This window comes from Triturus cristatus, chromosome 9, assembly GCF_964204655.1.
Source record: "Triturus cristatus chromosome 9, aTriCri1.1, whole genome shotgun sequence".
NCBI lineage: Eukaryota > Metazoa > Chordata > Amphibia > Caudata > Salamandridae > Triturus > Triturus cristatus.
In genome coordinates this window covers 364,797,927-364,812,506 of record NC_140592.1, presented here as the reverse complement: position 1 = coordinate 364,812,506, position 14,580 = coordinate 364,797,927, and positions in this window count along the sequence as shown.

The window sequence follows — 14,580 nt, the reverse complement described above, 5'->3', positions numbered from 1 at the left end:
GAAACTGCAATCACAAAGTTCAGCATGCATACGAGGAACAGCTCAGAAGAAAGTGATTTCCACTTTGCAAGGACTTTTAGGCTTAGTTTTTTAACCTTAATTGGGCTCAGACCGGAAATGCATCATCAGAGTTGGTCTCTCTATAGCACACAAAAGCATGACAGAGCTAGGGCACACGCGAACTGAGTGAACATTATTCCAATGTACATGCCTAGTGGTTACGCAAACAAATTGCTACCATTCTGTCTCCAAGTCTGCCAGGGTTCCCTTAAAAGAACTTGCATGATGAAGCTTATGCAATGTTGCCACTGGTCAGCACAAGTAGTCGCAGTTCCCGACACTCCTGCATAGCTATGCACCAGTGGTTTCCCCATCATGCCTCTGCATCACTTATACAAGTTCCAGAGCAATTCCATTAGCAGAATTAGGCGCACTTGGTCCTTTCAAGGCTACAATCAAAATCTAGTTTATGAACTCAGTAGCCGGTAAGCATGCTCTGTGGTCAACAACATGATCTCCTAGTACTATAGATTGGAGCACGGGACAGTCTTGTCTTTTTTAGGTCGAAGCCTACATGGTTTGCTAAAAACATGCTGGGGACATTCTGAAAGCTTCACTGCAAATGCATGCCACCCATCGCTTACCATTGGATTTGTGCTTTTTAACTCACATTTGCTTGCTTCTATTTGCTGGCTTTATTTGTTTGAGGCTGACCAGCTCAAGTTTACCCCTTCCATGCAGCATAGCCGGTTTACTGTATTCTTCCATGAGTGCTCACTTTCTGTAAACAGACCTTTAAATCTTGTTCTTATCCTGTCACATTTGCTGTGTGTGAGAAGCTGGCCTGGTATACGATATCCACTTATCTAAGTGGGAACCCGGCACCAGTCCAAACAACCCTGATTGTGATTTAAGAGGTCTTGGACAACCTTAGAAAGCTTCTAAGTGGTAGCTGGGGAGAGCAGTCTTCAGGCTTATTCCAGAAGCAGTGTAAAGCAGCTTGTTTTACCAAAATGCAATCTTATAGTATGGATTAAGTGAAAAGGAACCGCATAACATATTTATAAAAATATGTATTTATTATAGAATACTCTCTAACACATACAAATATCTCCTACCCGAACATATACACAATATTTAACATAGAGATCAAGTAAATAGCACAAAATACATAATGGGCCCGGGGGGGGGGAACCAAACCATATACTAAGAAAGTGGTATAAGAACCACGACTCGGATCAAGACAAGGTCGAGAGGACGTAGAGTGCTGGGGAACCAAGGAACAAACATGGTGAGTGACTAGGAACCTCATGGAGAGCGTGTGCAGTGTGGGAACACGACCGCGTGCTCCGTACAAATCAATGTGTAAGTTGCGTTGTAATTTTAAAGATTAAGGATCCTTCCCAGTGGACCCTGAAGAAACCCCGCAGAAGACAGAAGGTTGGAGAGTCACCCCTCCCATGGATACCCCAGTACCCACGTTACCTACACCAGGGAAGCCGGATGCATAGGTGTGAAGTGGTGTCGAAAACCGCTGACGAACCCAATGGAGGACTTCAGGAAAGTGCCGCTGCTGAAGAAGGAGAAAATGTCCGATGGAATCCGAAGGTGGGTTCTAATTGAGAGGTACCTGCAAGCAAAGAGGACAGTGTCTATGTCACTCAGAAGTGACCAGAAGATCTGCAAGATGAATGCCCACCAATATTGGGAGTTGCAGGAGAGTTGACAAGGACCGTGACTCTGCAGCTGTGAGGACCTGGCAACACTGAGGAAGACCAGGAGCCGTGCATGAGGTGTCCCATGTTGAATGTCGAGTGCTGAGGGGTCGGTGTGCAACCAACACAGAATTTGAAACCGTGCAATGTCGGGACCAGCAAGGTCCAGGGGACTCACCATAAGCAGAGAAGTCCGGGCACGCCCGAGCAATCAGGGGAGCCCAAAAGAAACAAAGATGACCTTCAACAGGACCCACAGGCTGGAGGTACTGGAGTCGCAAGAGACACCAAAAGCTGCAGACAACTGTGAAAACGATGTGATGTGGATAAAGACTTTGGTCACTGGAGATGCTTGAGATTGGGGCTACTTGGAGCGCAAAGATCTTGGTGGAAGTAAGCCAACAAACCTTTGCAACAGCAAGTCGACGCATTGCAAAGTGGTTTGGTTCCTGTGGCTCCCGCAAGGGATACTGGCCTCAAACTTGGTGAGAGGGCAGGGCAGGCCTCGAGCTATGTGGAGAACCACCTGTGTTGCAGAACCTTTCGGAGTCTGTAAGAGCTCAGGATCAGCAGACCGGTCAGCTTGACTGCGGTGCTTGCAGATGCAGGGAAGTGACTCCTTCACTTCAAGGGAAGTTCCTTTGAGTGCCTTGGATGCCCACAGGCCTTGGAAGGTTCCTGTATGGTGCACAGACTATGCAGCAGACTGAAAGGGGGGCGAAGTCGAGCCCAAACGAAGTCAAGAGTGCCCAGATGGTAGAAGAATAGGTGGTGTCTGAACTGAATCTTGTCCCACGACGAATCTAGGGACCCACCCACAGGTAAGCCCTTAAGTACCCTAAGGAAAAGGTTGGGACGATTCAGGGGACCTTCCAGGGAAGGGTCTGGACAGGGGGAGGTTATTCCCATGTCCTTTGTCCAGTTTCGCCCCAGAGCAGGAACCAACAGCTCCCAGAGCTGGTTTGAACTGGACTATGCATGGGGATACCAAATGTGCCCCTCATGCAGAGAGCCGCTGGCAAGCGCACCAACCCGGCCCCAATACAATAAATACTGTCTGGGAGGTGGTCACACCTCCCTGTGACAGGATGCCTATTGTTCTGCCTTTCCCTGCTCGAGCTTGGCTCAGCAGCAGGAGGGCAGAGATCGTGTCTCTGGTCAGCAGCGACCATTTTGTGCTGTCCAGGTCTAGAAGGCTGGTACCGGGAACACTACGAGCCTAATGAAGGGCTCTTCCAGTGCTTGGAAGCATACCTCCCACACCGTTTATGGTGTGGGGGTATGATTCCAACATGTTTGATACCAAACATGATAGGATTCGTTGCAGCCAATTTAGAGATGGTCATGGCGTAATTACGCGGTGCCCCTTTATATAGTATATGGCTGCTTCACTTACAACCTGGGAGAATGGACTCCATAGGCTGCAGAGTTGTCCTGCTCATGCAGGGGCACCTTCACACTTAGAACCAAGCACCCTGCCTTTAGGACTGAAAAGGCATGCTATAGGGGTGACTTATAGGTATTAGGTGCAGTGAACCTAGATACAGGAAACCTACATCTTTAGTAAGTGGTGTTAGCACACTCTTACACAGGCTGCAATGCCAGGCCTGTAGTTCCATTTTGAATGGTCTCCCATGGGTGGCATAATCCATGCTTCAGCCCATGGGGGACCTCTGGGTTACCTAGGCCCTGGGTACCATATACTAGGAACTGATAAGGGTACCCCAGTATCCAATCGGGGAGTTACCCAAGTACTGAACACAACAATTTAAGGGAGAAAGCAGATAGACTGGGGTCCTGGTTAGCAGGAGCCCAGTCAGACTAGCCAATAACAGCTTAGCACTAGGCAAAAAGTGGGGGTAACCATGCAGAAGAATCCTACCTTCCTAAACTGTGCATTCAAAGACTGAGTTCAAATATCAGTCTCTGTAATTTGAGGGAGCATGGTGTTTACTTTTCTTTCTCTCACTTCAAAGTGAAAGGAATTCTGTATATATTTCAGAATATATCCGAGAGCACAAATGAAGCACATTTAAAAAAAATCGGAAGTGTTATGGAAACAAATATTTTAATATGATCAAAACAAAATCAATACACTAGGGGATGGCATTTCCACACATTATTTTTTTTGTGCTGTATACTTTCATCAGTAAAACTGTATACCTGTGCAGATGTAATGGTCATTTAAATTGAAAATGTTTTGTCTGTAATAGTAGTGTGCTACAATACCATGCATATTCCACTTTACACCACTCCACTCTACACCATTCCATGCCACTCTACTCTGCATCACTCCACTCTGCGACACTGCACCTCCCTACTCTTGACCACTATACTCCATGCTAATGCACTCTACTCTGCACCACTGCATCACTGCACCGTACACCACTCCAGTCTAGGCCTCTCAATAACACACTATGCCATATCCCTCTACTCTGTATCACTCCACTCTATGCCAATCCACTCTAATCTACTCTGTATTATTGCAGTCTATGCCACTTTACACCACTGCACTCTACACCACATAATTCTACTCTGAAAAAACCTACTCTACAGCACTGTAATCTATGCTGCATCATACCACTGTACTCTACACCACTGCTCTCTACAACAATCTACTCAAAACCAATGCTCTTTTCTACTCAGCACCATTTTACTGTAAGCCACTGCTTTCTAAACCACTATGCCACTCTTCTCTACACCACTTCACTCTACAACACTCTGCTCTGCACTATCCACTACTGAACTCTACTCTGCACTCTATGCCACTCTACTCTACATCACTCCACTCTACTCTGCAGCACTCCACGCTACGCCACTGCATTCTACTTTGCACCATTCTACACCTCTAGTGGACAGGTGTGGTGCATCGGCCAGGCAGCTGACTTCAGAGCACAGGGCTCACTGATCGATCCCCGGCTCCTGCGGCAGATCAGCTCAGCGCCATGTGACTCTGGGCAATAGCTCACTTAATTTCCACGACGGCCCCCAGCGCATTTAGACCCGTAAGGGTGAGTAGTTCATGCTTTACAAATACCAGATACGCCACTCTACATTCCTCTTTGTGACTCTACTGTACTCTGCACCACTGTACTCTATGCCACTCTAGACCACTCCACGGCACTGCACTCTACAATAGTCCCATCTAAGCCACTCCACTGTATGTGACTCCACTCTATGCCACGCTGCTACACTATGCTGCTCCACTACACACAGTTCCAATCTACACCACTGCACTACACAATGTCACTCTATTCTATGACACTCGGACAATCTACGCACTTTACTCCACTCTATGTGACTCTACACCACTCTCCTCTATGACACTTTACTCTATGTTCTTCCACTCTACGAGTGGTCTCTTTACTACACTGTATACTACAACACTACTCAACTCTATGCCACACCACAACACTCTATGAATGTCTACTCTACCACGGTCAACTCTACACCACTTGATGACACTACTCCACTCTACACCGCTCCCCGCACGCGCTATGTCACTCCACTCTGACACTCCACTCTATGCCACAACACTCCACGTCCCTCTCCTCCACAAACTTTTAGCCATGCTAAACAAAAGCCACACTAGAGTACAATATGGCTAAAACACATTGGGAAAGCTAGCTCTTGCATAAGCAAGTTCTATTGGCTTTGCAAATGCTTGTTTTCTTTCCATCTGCACTTTTATATGAAAGCAGATGACCAGAATATGTGGAGTTGAGATCTGTGGCTGCAAGTGGCAAAGAGAAGGCTGGCATTTCAGACTGTAACCTCGCAGAGTGGAACATATGTGTGAGACAAGAGTGTAGAAATTATGTGCCAGAGAGCATACAATAGCATTGCACTGTGTGTGTCGGCGATCAGATTTCGCAAAATGTCGCCATTATTATTGTTTGGTGCGAGTCTGTGCAGCATGCTAATGTTTTGGTGTTGACTCTTGGAGAGTTCATAACCAAAGCTGAGACACACTTTTGACATACTTTTGATCTGAGCTCTATTGAAAAGGGATAGCGCTTAAAACCTCTTTGCCCATGTGAAAAGGTTGTTCTTCTGAACTTGTCAAATACTCTTGGTAAAGCTTTGAATGGAGGGTCTCATGCTGTTTCACATTTGCGCATGCTAAAGAAGTCTAAAGCACTTGGAAGTTGCAAAGCATTGTTGAATGTAGCTTTACATTTGGGCCAACTCTGGGGGTCAGCCTCCTGCCATTAGTCAAGCAGGTCTCCCTTGCTCATAAAGCATAAGTTGTATTTTATGGTACTTTGGTTAATGAAAGTAATACTGTGCTCCTGATCTTTGCAGCAAGTGCTTCTAAAAGAATCCTTGTCTGAACAGCCCAGAGCAGACTCTGTTAGACAATCTTTTTGAATGAAGTGTCTAATAGCCTTGGTGGCAAACCAACTGTCTTCTGTTTTAGCAAGATTTACATCAGCAGCGTCTAATAACCCTCCTAGAGGTTCATGGCTATCTCCCTACCATGAGCACTCTAGCTTTCCTATGGACAACTCTCTGTAACTTTGAAATTGTGGCCTTCTGGTGCTAGCTTTAATGAAATAACCATCATCACCAGCACATAAGTTACAGCTGAGGCGGTCAATTAAATAAGACTTTTGCCCATAACAGCAAAACGTATAGACAAAAAAAGAACAAAGACAGTATTCTCCATCGTTCTAATTCAAAAATACCCCCACAATTACCCCTCAAAATACTCCAAAGGTTTTAGCTGCTTTGCCTTCCATGCAGGTTGCTTGCTGGGATCAGGAAAAGATTAGAGCACAGCACTTTATAAGCTTTAGGAGACTATAATCAAATCAAAATTGTATAATCAACGAGGAGTAAGGGTAGAATTTTGCAATACCGTCTAACTTTTGACCCAGACAGTAATTCAGACGGCCATTTCTAGCCTAAACTCAGTTTTGCCTTGACAGGCACTTGTTTGTTTATGAAGGGCACCCTGTACATGGTTATGCATGGTGATGTAGGAAGCAGTAGGCCTAGCAGTTGCGGAGGCAAGACATTCAGGCACAAGGCTCTCTTACTCTGCCCAAATATAAAAACATTCCATATGGGCATTATGAAGAACTATGGCACATGTCTGATCATCCCATCTCACTTATTCATAAGCACTGTAGTCTGCACTTATCAAAGAAGGTAGTTTAGCTATGTTCATCTTGTAGCGAAATCAAGGAGTTTGTAACCTGCTTGGAAAAAGCTTGTGTTTACGCCAGACTTCAAAAGGCATCAGTAGAAAGCTTGCTTACAATCAAGGTCATCAGGATTTAGCTGGATGTCAGCAAGAGCTAGAAGCCTCGGTGAGTAACAGAACAACAGCTAATCGGTTGAACTCCAAAGCAAGTGTGCATGGGACTGAAAGCAACAACTATTCAAACAAGCAAGTCTAAGCTCTTTACCAAGAAGGACTATAGAGTTAAGACTAGTAGCGGCTGAAACAGGAAAGAAAGAGCTTCAGTATAAACCATACTAGACTAGAAGATCACTTGCAAAGAAGGGGTAACGGCTGAAAGTTTATTTATATTCTGGTTAAATTGAAGCTTATTAGAGAGCGGCCAGTGGCAGCTTCTTCTCCCAGGTGCATACAAATACCATTGCAAAATATACATATTTCAAGCTCCTGTCTGCGTGGGTTGTATGAAACAACCACGCATTCATTTTCCACGCGTTCCTTAACAACGCGGGCGGAACATCGAATGAATCTGAACCACGCATTCCATTTACAACACAAGTGGTTACGACTTGCCTTAGGAGGGGTGCTGGACTTTGAAATAGTATAATTTACTATTCCAACTCCAGTCACCGTAACAGTAGGGATAGCGTTGGACTTTAAAATCCAACACCGCTTGACCTATTGCATGTCATCGTAATGACTTGCATTGTATATGTAATGCATGTTTCAAACGCATTCGTTATTCTGCCTGCTTCGCAAAAGCAACGCGTTGTTCGGCGGCCGTTGTATTTGACGTTTTACGTCTGCGTGTGCATCCTCTTGAATGCTTAAAGGATAGAATTCGGATCTTGGATGCTGCCGACATATTCATGTCTCTCCGAAACACGATCTCTACCTTCTCAATCTATCGGCTTTGGAAATTGATAACATGTCCCTCGAATGTGAACAGGATTTGAGAAAATCCTGAATCATCACTATAAAAAGAAGTGGGATGTTTGAGCAGAGTGCATTTAATCTTGCTGGCCTTGGTAGCCAATTCCTCTTCAGCAGGATTAAACGTCAATGGCAGGTCTTTTTTTATTTTGCAAAGCAATGGAACCTACCACTCACAATACAAGTGAAATGGTCATATGAGTCCTAGCTTTGTGTTTTGCATCTGGGGTCCAGCAACGTTTATAAAACGGGTTCAGGTAGAGACTTCTGACAAACACAAAAGGCATTTTTCGATACCTGGATTTCCATACTAAGGACTTGCAGAAGGTGGCCATGGTGACACCGATGCCACAAAACATTGACGTGTTAGGTTTAGGGTTTAGCATTTTTTAAGGTAGGGTTAGACTTTTTGGGAGACAGGGATCTACATTTTATGTTTTTTACCCTCAAGAATGTCTCAACAATCAATAAACTGAATTGTTCACAATATTCACCAGTGTTTTTTAATTTAAATGTTGTTGGAAATATTTCAAATGAATGCCACAGTCATCCTAACGTGGATACCTTAATTTTGAAATGAGCCTTCATAGCTTGTTAAAATAAGCATTGGCAAAGCCTGGAGGTGGCTGCCAGCCTGTTGGTTTTTTCAAGTCTTGTTTTCTAATGGTTTTTATAAAATATCATTGTTGGGTGAACTGCCGGGCACCTGTCAATATAAACAAAAACATTCACTGGAAGAAAAAATACTTTTTGGGGTCTCAAAGTGCCATAGCAGTCCCTGGCACTGAAGGGAACTACTTTGTGCGCAGATGTCTTCCTAGTGAAAGAGCAGAAGGCTCACAATAAATTTAGCCACTGGAGCCAGGCCGTGTGAGGTAGCGAGCAGAAGTAACATGTGGAAGACTCAACTGCAGACAAATGTATGACAAGAGCTGGCTGAAATGCCTTAAAATTGAGTATATTATAAACTTTTAGTAAACACAAAAGGCCTTGGTTAATAACAAAACCAAAACAGACCTAACAAACTGTCCCACAAGAAGGGGAGGAATTAACCCAACATACTGAACTTGACAGTTACTGAAGATGAGGAATAGAGAAGCGTGGCAGGGTGACTTGTGTCCTTGCCTTGTGTGGCCCAATGGAGCCAGAGCATTAGGCACAGGGTAGCTCATCGCAGATTTCAACAAAATCGACATTGCATACATATTTTGCCCGAGAGTGACAGGCCATTATTAATAACGGTGAAATGGAAACATCGACACTTCCTTGAGAGTAATAAACATAATTTGATTCAAACCATGCTTTTGCAAATAATTTAAAGGCTGGCTGTTTCTAAAGGTTCACGTATGTCATTTCACAGCATATCTGTTTTTGCCTAGCCCAATCTAACCATAGCCCTTACATTTTTCTCAACCCACCTCTTTCAGTATTGGCGTTCCAAGTTAGGTAGCATTCTGTCATACAGGTGATGATATAAATTATTTGCATGCATTCCTGAGCAAGGTGGGTGCTGCGAGGGAGCAGTGCATTGCACAAACCTCCACCCTAAAGCCTCCGACTGCGTACACGCCCATTAACAACGATGCCTGCCAGCAATATGGGAACCATAAATGTTTCACACTCTATTTGGAAAGCAATATTGTAGACAAAAATGCTTAGAAGTAGAAAAAGCAGTACAGGAGAAGGCGAGGCACGCTTCGGCTGTGCAACAGAAGTGTTCTTTGAGGTGAAATGACTCTATAAACCATTTTATATCCATATGCTTTCTGCATCTATGAGCTAGGACTTCATTTCAAATTATGCAGCTTTTGCTTGTCCTTTTTTCGCTTTCATTGCCCATTATACCCCTTCACGCCTTGCTTTTCCCTGTCCGTTCAAACTCTGTCCATCTATTGGTGCTCATCATCTTTACTCGCACTAGTCCTACCCTTCTTTCCGCATTTCCCCACCCCAAAAAATCTGACATTTGGCTTGCTTTTCTACCACTGCAAGAACTACCTCTTATTGCAGCTTTGTCTGCGTTCTCCAGATCCCTGAAATCAAATCCTTTTAGCTGTTATTGTTCAGCTGTCCGTTTTTCGCCGTCTCAAGTACTTTATTTCACGTTGTTTTTGTTTTCCCCTACTCTTTCGAGCATGCCACCATTTTCCTATAAGGTACGATTGTCTTGCGTACCATCTGCTTTCCCTATTTCACAACACTAACTATTCTCTAGCCTCTGCAGACCATTTTTCAATAGATAACTACACACCACACAGTTCCTTCTAATGATCTAATTCTTCCAGACCCATCTGTTGCCTTCGACTGTTACAACTTTTCTATTACACTCTTAAAACATTTATGTTTTCGCGAACGGCGTGGATACCCGTTAACACTTCATGGTGCTTAAGGAGAGAGTATTTCTTGGAGTTCTCTAACCTAATTAATGGCAGATGACAAAAGCTTGAGTTTCAAGGACCTCCAGATTTTCAGCAGTCTGGTGATGAATTGGAACTGTAAAAGAATTGTGTTCCATATAGCTGAGGTTTGGACTGAAAAGCTCCCACCACCAAGCTTCTGCCTTTTAAACCTAGAAAATGGCTTTAGGTCTCTTCTTTTGGATCAGTCTATGATGGCTACTGTCTTCCTTTTCTACTGTGTTTTTTGTCTGATCATTCTTTCCATTGTCCAACCCCTCCTCTGCATTCATCAGTGCTTGGACCTCTTCAATTTTCCTGAGACCATAAAGTACTCCATTTTTCATCCTGCCCACACAGACCTAAATAACGGTTTGTCCCAGAAGAGACAAAGGCCTGACTTGAAAGAGTTGACATATACACCTATCATAACCATTGTGTACTTTCAGCATGTGTAGTCACATTCTCTGTTCTACCACTCCATCGATCGAGGATCCTTACCTCCTCAAGTTCTTGGTTATTGTTTATTAGTACTTGTTCAATATACTATGTCATTAATATGACAGTATTCCGGGCTATGACTTTTCAACCATGCCCACTGCACACCAACCAGTCTGATTAGGTTTTCTGAAGATATGTGGTCAAAAGAGAATGACAGTATTGATGAGAAATGCGAGCTGTGGGAGATAGAGCTCAAGATCAGGAGGGTAAATACCTGCCTTTATCCTAGCAAACCTCAGGAGAACCTCGATGTGTAGGCACTCAAAATAGGCAATCAAAACATGCTCAAGTTGCCATTACAGTACATTTGAGCCTATTTCAAGGAAAATAGTATGTTTCTGCTGTACACGCAAATAAAATAATGAAATTAAATATTTTGAGTCAAGTTATGTCGAGTGCTAGAGACAAAGTTTTGTCTCTTATCTTGGTGAAAAGGAATCTTTGTGTGTGAACTTTTGTAAACCAGGGCTAAAAAAAACAAAAAGACGGGGGAAATCCCCATAAGATTCTAATTTGGCATCCCTGTGTGCACTGGCAAACAATCGATCTGTTATATTGACAGATCCTGAGATTCTGCATGACCAATTCCATGTCTCAAATTTCCAATTTCTTGGCCCTGAAACAGCAACTTCCTGCGGCCCAGCGTGGAATAATATCAGTCAATGCACTGACAATTTTCTGGTTTAAGCCTTCGAGAATCCTTACACTTGTTTATATAGTCATGGCTAGGGCATCAAATTCTCAACTCTAATATTGATAAGTTTGCGTCACATGTCTGAACAATTTAAATACGCATTTCTTTTTTGTATTTTGAAAATTAAAGTGTGCTTAAAGAATGGTATTGGCATTTGTGGGCCAGTCAGTGCACACTAGTCAGGCAGGTTCCTGCACGACACTGGTGTCATATCACATTAAGGAGTTGACTGAATTGAACTGACTAGATTAGGTGAACTTCATGAATCACATACGTACTAATTTAGCACCAAAGTATTAGCTTAAAAGCAGATGTGCACTCTGTGAAAACATGGACACAAAGGACTAAAACTAAATGTGCACTTAGTTTTTTCCTTTGCAATATTAAAATAGGAGTTTTACACTTCCTCCTCTCCAATTAAAGTATTTATATAGGTTGGAAGTACTCTATTCAACGTACATAAACCAAAGTTTCAAAAATCCACAATTTTGTCCACTTTGTAGCAGATGATGAGCTATGTCATCTCACTAGAGATGACAATGAAGCTAATTACACTGCAATAAATCGACATGCGGAAGGCAATAAACAGAAAAACGCTGATGTTTTCCACAGCACCATGGACAAACACACTCCCAAATTTTATTTGCTTAAAACATCTAAAGAAAACGAACTATACCTATTTACAGGTTTTCCAATTCCCACTGACCTTGTGATGAAAATTGTAAAGTTTTAAATTATGGTTAAAGCAAATGCCTTTATTGTTATTAAGTTTCTGACATATGCATCTCTCCATTTTGAGGTTTTTGGCTACATTTATCCACATCCTATTTTTGTTCTGTAAAAAACAAAGTTACAACTAGTATTATTGCAAATTTGAATTGTAGGAAAACGTATCTTGTGCTAAGATGTATGTAGAGTTGACGCGCTATATCAGGTAGCCATTTACAAGACAACAGTACATTTTAATTTTGATAGATGCACATGGTGATTTTATTTAATTTCTACAGCCCTCAAAACCAGAAGTATCCTAGGACTTTTAGTAGAAAAACTCTTCTGCAAACTGCCGGGTTAACAGCAGTAGAAATTGAAGTTCTCTATAGTTGTGTGAACAGGCTTCCACTGCCCAACAATAAGTTAAGAACCTACTTTTGTTGTAATGAAGTTATTCCTTTGCAAAATTGTGGATAGTCATCCTGGCAGGATCACATACGAGAAGAATCCAGAAGATTATTTACGTTAAACAAATATTTACCTCAAAACTCTCTACAAACACCAATAGAGCTCAGCTGTAAAAAAAAAAACTTAGTAGTGGCTTTGGCAAGGTTTAATGGCACTTGCATGCATATGCTGGCATTGAAACATGTGGCCAGAAATCTTGGAACAAGAGGGCAATAACAAGGAAGTGCTAAAAAAATAAATAAAGAGTTTCCCTTGGATAGATACAACACACCGAAGCAGCACACTGTGAGCGATACAAACACAAGTCAGGAAGGAAAGTCATCAAAAAGAGACAACCGAGATAACAACAAAGCCATCCAGTCATGGGCAAGGAGCCAATTCAAAACCCATTCTAAAATATATTTTATGCATTGGAAAAAATAGGTTTGCAAACATATCTGGCTGTAGCGGAGATTTAAATAATGCAATCTTTTACTCTAAAGTGAAGAGGGGGGGGGGGCAGATAATTAGATTGAAGGGTAAATGGTGAAATGAGATTGGAATAGCTGCAGGATAATGCTACATACAAGCACACTTCTGATTTGTTAGGAACCTTTCATAACGTCAATCTGCATAAAAAATGGCCGAGAAGGCTTAGTGATAACTTTAGGTATTATTCACAAACAACTGCCTTTTGTTTTTTTACATTTTTATAAATATAAAAAAATGCAAGCATTGAAATGTACTTAGATATCGGGGAAAATGGTGAGCATTATTCATGCTGTAAACGTAAGAGGATGACAAAAGTTAGTTACCAATTATAAAGTCTGTGATACTATTCCTTGCTCAGTCTTGCAATGGTGTTTAGACTGGCCATGCTATGTGTGCTATTCAATGATTTATGTAAAAAGACAGTTTTACTCATCAACACGGTTTCCGAAGAGGGATAAACGTTAAACTATATTAATGTATTTATATAATTTGTTTTAATTCATTTACCACGAACGAAGGAAAGGAACAATACTCATAATTCGAACAACTATTAACAAGAGCATAAACACTACTACAAGATTAACCGCATTAGAATTTCACTATAAAATGCACCCACTGTCCTCCATGTGAAAATTCGCAAGGGAGAAGAAGCTGTAGTCTAATTTAATTTCTTATCTACAATACAAAAGAGAATTTATAGGTCCAAGAATTTTGTATGCTGTTAATCCCTGGAAGGCATCACCAATCTGCACTGCACCCATTTTCATTCAAGGTCACTTTCACATTGCCCCGTAAATAAACTGGTACTGATGCCTGGAAGGAGCACATAGTGCATCAATTAGCTGAAGTGGAACTGGAGCACGAGGCACACGATTGTAGACAAAGCGTCCATATTACCCAAGTGGCGTATCGCCAGGGTCACTGAATTGTGCGACTGCGTGGCCGGGGCATTTCACAGAATAATGGAGTTTCTGTATTTGCCACATTATTCACCGTCTGCTGCATAATCTGCAGCTTTGAAAAAAAATAAAAACAAAAATTCGAGCCCGTGTTCCCGAGCAGTGGAAGGCCCTACACCGGTAGACTAGTCGCCTTTCTGTTGCTTATTGCTAAATTTGAATGTTACACGGCTACTAGTGAGGTGTTAAAAGTGTAAAAATCACACCAACAAAAAAGACAAATATTGAAGTAATACTGCAGCATTACGCTGAATAATTTAGTCAACCCTGCCACATAATTCCAGTGACACTTATTGCTCAGGTCACTACATGCTGCCTTTAACTTTTTTACCTGAAATTACAAGCTTCTAAAAGTGGTGTTTCCATAAATAAAGGCACCGAACATTTCTCCATTTTTTCTAGCCGATAGTATATATTTACAAGTATTGTAATGCATTCTAGAACTAATAAATCAGTCTTCAGGCAAGATTATTTTCATTTCAGTGACAAAAGGAAAAGCGTCAAAGCTTGGTGTCACTTAAAGCTCGTTTTTAAAATGGAAAAA